Source organism: Artibeus jamaicensis, unplaced genomic scaffold, assembly GCF_021234435.1.
Source record: "Artibeus jamaicensis isolate MK-2021 breed Jamaican fruit bat unplaced genomic scaffold, CSHL_Jam_final contig_923, whole genome shotgun sequence".
Classification (NCBI taxonomy): domain Eukaryota; kingdom Metazoa; phylum Chordata; class Mammalia; order Chiroptera; family Phyllostomidae; genus Artibeus; species Artibeus jamaicensis.
Genome location: NW_026522014.1, coordinates 13,910,001 through 13,916,694, shown reverse-complemented (window position 1 = coordinate 13,916,694; position 6,694 = coordinate 13,910,001). Strand labels below are relative to the sequence as shown.

Genomic DNA, 6,694 nt, shown 5'->3' with positions numbered 1-6,694 from the left:
GGACAGCGAGTGGGAAGGGCCGGGCCGCTGGCAGCGTTGCTGAGCCAGTGGGTCAACGACCCTCGAGAGCCCACGGCAGGACTTTTGCTACAGGAGATGACGAAAGGCCCCTCTGCCTAACATCTTCAATATTAGGTCTTATTACTACTATTCTCTTCCTTTCATTGAAGAATAAAAGGCACTGATGTAAGGACACCTTTAAATTACTTCCAGCTTTAACAACTGATGATTTTTGCTTAAAGCATCTGTGTGTGGGGTGCCAAGGCAAAACCCGACTCAGCAGCAGTCAGATCTGAAGAGGATGCAAGTATCCTCTGGACAAGGGTCACGTTGGTCTGACAGGCAGGAGGGAGCATCCAAGTGAAAAAGTGGGCTCAGCCACATGAATTCCTAGGGGTGGCTTTGCGACCTGAGCCCCAGAGCACAGCAAAGCCAGGTATCCATAGGAAAAGTCAGATAGGGAAGACAGTAGCGAGGAATTAGATACAGGACAAGTCAGAGACATTCTAATGATTCCCTCTGGCCCTCTCCAGGTACCAAGCAAGGGTGACTCATTAAAACTGAACACCCCAGGGCACACAGTCTCCGTGGGGGTATTACCGGGATCAGGAATCCTTCACTTGTCCAGGTTCCCTGAATTTCCTCCTCGGGGACCATCCCCTGAACTACTCATCCCCTGACCTGCTGTTTTGGAAGGTCTCTGACACTCCCTGCTGAATCTTTTCCTTCTCTTTCAATTGTCCCTTTAGCCACGGTTTTCTAAAGCCACAATTGTTTTAATCCTCAGTCTTCTCTGCCCAGCCACGCAATCTCTAGCTCTTTCAGATCTTCTAACTTTGGATAAACAATTTTTTTTTGTATGGTTGCTCAAGTACAGTTGTTTCCACTTCCTTGCCACCACTTTCCCATGGGGGGAAAGAAAGGGAAGAATTGTCAATGAAAATTTTAAATAAGCCACAAAATACAGCAAAAGAAGATGGTTGCATTGGTTTCCAGCATTTTTGGGTCAACATTGCCACCTAGTGGTGAAATAGTCCTTAATCGTGTGTGACTTGAAACTATTCTGATTTGATTTCGAGGACCTTTAAATGGTACAGTTTTGAGCAAGAGGAGACCGTTATTATGATTCTACTTAAATGTATAATTTTAAACATGAGAAAACAGAGACAATGGAAGTCACATGGTAACCAGCGTCCTCTACATTCACAAAGTTAATTATTGGGCTAACAGCAGAAATTCTTAATTATTTGCTTTTAAGATTTTGGTTGCTTCCTTAGTTTTTCTCCCTGAAGTTTTAATAAATTCTCATCCATTGAGCCACTCTCTGATGATAATTATAAAACCCAAGCAAACCATATAATAGAAAGCAATTTTAATGAATGCAGCTCCCATCACTTCCCCCTCTCTGGAACGCTTGTTTTTCTGTCCCTGGCCTCTCTCAGGTGTCAGTTTGTGAACCTTTCTTCCTCCCCTGTGTCTGTTCCAATACAGTAACGATATTTTAATGCGTTCTGTGCCTTCCTGCAAGATCTGTAGTTTGGGGCAGGTCTGGCGTGGGACCTGAGATTCTGCATTTCCACCAGGCTTTCCATACATGTCCAGGCTGCTGCTGGGCTTCGTAGAACAACAATGAAATTATTGTCCATCCAAATGCTTTCTTTGGAATGAATCAGAAAATGAATGAGGGACAGAAGGAAAAACTGTTTTGCCCTAAGTGGTATCTCCTAAGAAGTGGCTAACTCACTTTCTTTCTGGCTGACGTCTGGATTGGGGTTATGCAGCTGCATGAAAGGGCCGCTGCTGGCCCTGCCCAACGGCACAGAGCTGGGAGCACCCCCCACACTCTGCGATGACCACCCGCCTCTCTGGGGGATCTGGAGAACTGAGTCTGGCAGGTGCCCTCCCAGGAGTGGTCCGAGGCTGTGCAGTCCCATTGAAGTGCTAAGTTTGGCTGTACATTGGAATCGCCTGGGAAGCTTAAACACTGACAGGTTTTGACCCTCTCCCCGCAGGCCGGGGTTTCAAGGCTCCCCAAATGATCGTATTGTGCCGCAAGCCTGAGAACCAATGCGATCCTGAAGGTCACCAGCTTGTCCTTCCTCTCCTTTCTCCTCATCGCCAGTTCAGTCTAGGACAAAACTTGGGGGACCCTTTGGTGGAGGGGGGATTCAGCTCTGGGACTCATTCTCTGTGGCCTGGACATCCTACCTACACCCCAAGAGGATGGGTGTGCTTTAAAGCAAGTCTGGTTTCTCCCCAGCACTCGCAGGGATTTGGGAATTTATATCACCGTTTAGTTCCACACCCACCTGCTTCCCCATCAGGCAGAGGAGTCTCTGGGGTCTGTCTGGGAAAAGCCCAGCCATTGCTAATATAAGGAGAATGGTTTGTGCCACATCCATGTAACCTGGCAGCCAAGGAGAGTGGACTGGAATGTGCATGTGTGAACAATGACGACTTCAGTGTACTGGTCAGTGGTGGTGGTAGACACCCTTGAGGGAACATGTGTGCTGTGTGACCATCACATTCAAAATGACTGAGTGAGTAGACCAACAAATCTGCATCCAGTTTTGTGTTAAGCTTAAACATCCCTCCATAGAAACTACAGATGATTCAGAAGGCCACAGCTATGCTCTTTCAGGCTCCTAGTCTTCTTCCTTAAAAGGAGACCTATTGTCTTTGTGACCTTAACGTTTCTCAGAGTTGCTCTCTTTTCTTTAGCCCCATGGCCCCTTCTTTAATTTAGCTCTTCATTTCCCCCCACCCCAGTGGCTGTGGTGGCCTCTTGCGAAGTAGCCCTGCCTCCGACTTCATGCATCAGTCAGTCCCTCTATCTCCGGCTGGGACTCCTCTGGGGCCCACACTGCGTGCTCATGCTATTCCTCAACAGCGCCCTCTGGCGTCAGGATGGAGTTCAAGCACCTTCAGTGCACAATGAGGGCTTGCATGATTGGACCCTTGTTTCTGTCTTCAACCTTGTTTTTCTCTTAAGCCTCAATCTGCTAGTCATGCTCAGCGTTTCTCCAAATAAGGCCATATTCCTTCTTTTAGATCCAGGGTTTACATGCTGTAACTCTTCTTGGAAGAGCTTTTCTCTACTCTTTGCCCAATAAACTCAGTCTCATTCCTCTAGGAAGTCCGTCCCTCGCACCTCCCTCCCGGGGCGGTTGAAGGACCCCAACCTCTCACCACCCTGTGCTTGCCCCTTTCAAAGGACTTCCCTGACAACCACCCTGACTCTTGAACTCAACAACCCCACTTACTCATCAGGGACCCTTCGGCATGGGACTCACACTAGTCCTCTATGGAATGTACGGAGAGTACATGTGTAACACACATTTTAACATTTTAGTTTCAGTATTCTAGAAATAAAAATAGCAGCCATTACAGTACCTACAAAGTGGTAGATAATGTTCTGAGTATTTGCTGTCAGGTTAAATAAATTCCCCAAGGTCACACCTCAAAGCCCGGCGCACTGGCTCCGGAGTCCACACTCCGACCCAGATGCCTCACTGCCTTTCTGCCGCGCCAGAAACAATTCTTTTAAAAAAGCGGCAGAACTACATGCGAGTTATACAGAAAGTAAGAAACCTTATTTGTTTAGAGTTACATTTGTTTGATTGTCAACAATAATTATTCTCCCCAAATAGAAAAAGCTTTCCTTGTGAGGGGAGGGAGACTGGAAAAGAAAATTACCTACCAGTAATTTGGAGATGGCAGAGAATGTGTGGGTCGATGACCAGTGACCGGAAGGCCCCTTCTACCCTAAAGGCACCTTGGGACTACATAGGGCCCTGGAACTACACCATGAGCTCATGTCGGTTTTGGCTGCATGGGAAACCCCAGTGACTGAGTTGAGTTCTCCTGCCTGCACAGCCTCATGGGAGCTCATCACAAAATCAAATTACTTTTTCATATACAGATCATTGCAAAAGTTCTTGTACACACAGGAGCAATGTGTGTATTCTCCCCACATCCTATGGAAAGTTATTCTCTCTAGAGAGAATCAAAGAGTTCTTTGTTTTCCCAGCAATTAAAATTATTTTTTAATTATACATATATTTTCACTTAACAGATGTGCCTTCATTGGCAGAGCCTTTGGAGAGTATTTAACATAGGAGCTAATAGGTACGTAAAGAAAGGCAGGGTTTTTTATCTGACTCAAATCTTTCATGAAAGCAGTCAGCCAGCCTATAAATAAATGTAAAAATAACACAGGAGGCCATGTCATGGGGAAATTATTTGAATCACTTATCTGCTGTGAGTTCCTGGGCAAAGCTCTCTGAAGCTTGGCTGTTGCTATAACAGCCAGAAACGCTGACATTTCCCTGCTTTGTATGTTTTTGAGATTTAATACCTACCGGCATCAAAGGGAAAGAGGATGGTATGTATATCAAGTTTTTGTTCTGGGGAGGCTGTCAGAGGCTTGCCTGCATTTTTAGAGAAAATAAAAGCTTTGTTTCCTCACTTGCTTGGGAGCAACTACCGTCATAAATGTGAACTCCGATTAGTCACAGTTTTATGTTGTCACTTAGGAAAGCAGTGTCTGAAATATACTTGGGCTTTTTTTCTGTGTTCTCAAGTTACTGTGTAACTCTGAAACACTTGAGTGGAAATCAAGAGAAGTAAAATTGGTTCTGGCCATGGAACCACTAATTCCTGCTCTCCGTTTTTCAGCCTCAGCTCTGGGGCTCTGTGTGGGAGCCTGTCACCCTTCGCTCCCCAGAACTCCTGACCACAGCTATTGCTGGGAGGTACTCGCTGCCCGCCCCCGTCTCGCCCGGGATCAAGCTGTGGGAGGGACTAAGCTAATCATCAGAGGCTCCCGCAACCTTGTTTCTTTTGCCCTCTTAGCTTCAGTTTCTGGGCAGTCTGTGAGCTTTGTGATACTTATTCACAAATACTTTGTGTCTGCAGATCTGACTGGGATGAAGGGAACATTCCTGCTCGCTCACTGAGCTCTGCTTATATTCTAGAATGTTCATAGATGGAATGCCTTTTTGGTTCTCCACATCTCAGTAATTTCTCTATTGTTATGGGTTCCTCATCAGATTTTTTTTCCTCTCTGTGCATCACTGGCCCTTAATAGGGAGAATAGTTCTCCGCCTTTGCCAGGTGATGAGCTGCTTCTAATAGCACGTGACTAAGAAATGACAGCCACAGAAGGAAGAGGGGAAAGAGGGCCCTTGTTTTTGGGATGTACTGCTTGGCTAGCGGGAACACACAGGGAATTTTTTACAAGGATATTGATGTAATAAATGTGGTGGTGGTTTAGATAAGTGGTTCTCAACCTATCTCTCCACCACAGCACACAGGAAACTGAAATTCACAGGTGTGATGCGGGCTCCTGGGTGTACTCCCGGTCAAACACAGCTCTTGAGGAAGTAGCTATTGCCCCCGCCCCCTTCTCTCTGGTTCCAGAAAGCTGCAGATTGCTAGTGTTTGGAGAATGGCTTTATATTTATTGACATTTATTTTTATATGCCAATTATTTAAAAACTTTGGTGCTTTACCACTAGTGATGGTCACTTTGAAACTGATTTCCCAAACAGTTTGGAAGCTTAAAGGTGCCAATAATTGCTACCTGGATCCACAGGACTTCCCTTAGTCTGGGCCCCACAAATATACCCACAAACATAAAATTATCAAAGATCCTGTGAGCGTCTCTGTCTCAGGCCCAGGGCGAGCCCCAGACCTGACCACACCCTCCTGTGATTCACACTGTTGAGGCTCCAGAGATGCGTGTCTGTTTTCCCATGTCTCGTGTCCCATACACCCCCGGTACCCTGCATCTGGGTGCTGGCAACCTTGAGAGCGGGCCTTCCTGCTGTCCGTAGAGAAGGGCACGACCCCAGGGCTCAGGGAGAATTTCAGTTGCAGAGGTGTTAAGTATGCCACATTCATTGTCTCAGAAAAGAAGTATCACTTCTCAGTAGCTCCTGAATGGCAACCTGGCCACGTGACTTGCTTTGTCCATTTAAAGTGTAAGCCTGAGAGCCATGGCACGAGCCTTTGCTTTTCTCGTTTCACCAAGGGCGGCACTCACTTCTCAGACAAAGCCACCCTGGAGGGAAGAAGATGAGGAGTTCCTCTGAAAGGCACATGCAACTGACATCCACGAGCAGGAAGAAACCATTGTCTTTGTTAACTATGAAAATCGTGGGGTCATATTTTTGTTTTCAACAAAGCATAACTTATCTGATTTATTATATATGGGATCATGGAAATGCCATCCATTTTTAGAGGGCCTTCATGTCACGTTTGCTCTTTTGTGTTTCATGGGTGTATTCCTTAACCTCTAAGAACCTCAGTTGCTCATCAGCAAAATAGAAATAAAAAATAATTTTCTTACTGTGTCAATGAGTATCAATAAAGCATTATCATTTTTTTGCAGTCTAGTATGTATTTTACACTTGAATTTCAAAAATTGAAATATACAAGAAGTGATTAGAGCTTAACGTTTGCATCAGCAGTAGATAAATGTCTAAGATTATTTATTATACAGCAGAGTACCATGGTAGTGTTAATGCCAGGGTGACACCATGAAGTTAGTCTAAAAATTATTACTGGGCTTCATACAAGCAACAATTTATGCTGCTGTTTTAGAATTTTTGGACATAGAACCTTATAATGTAACATACATTATAAACTCTGAAAGAATGTATAACTATAAGGAGCAGCTTCTAGAGGGAAA

General features: G+C 45.3%; 1 long non-coding RNA gene across 1 annotated transcript in view; it reads left to right on the top strand.

The window, feature by feature from the left end:
* Positions 1-3,503: 3,503 nt before the first annotated feature.
* LOC128625827 (uncharacterized) overlaps positions 3,504-6,694 on the top strand; it is a 167,291-nt gene continuing 164,100 nt past the window's right edge. Inside the window, exon 1 of the long non-coding RNA XR_008389652.1 lies at positions 3,504-3,582. This is a non-coding gene — a long non-coding RNA (uncharacterized LOC128625827). The remainder of the gene's footprint in view (positions 3,583-6,694) is intronic.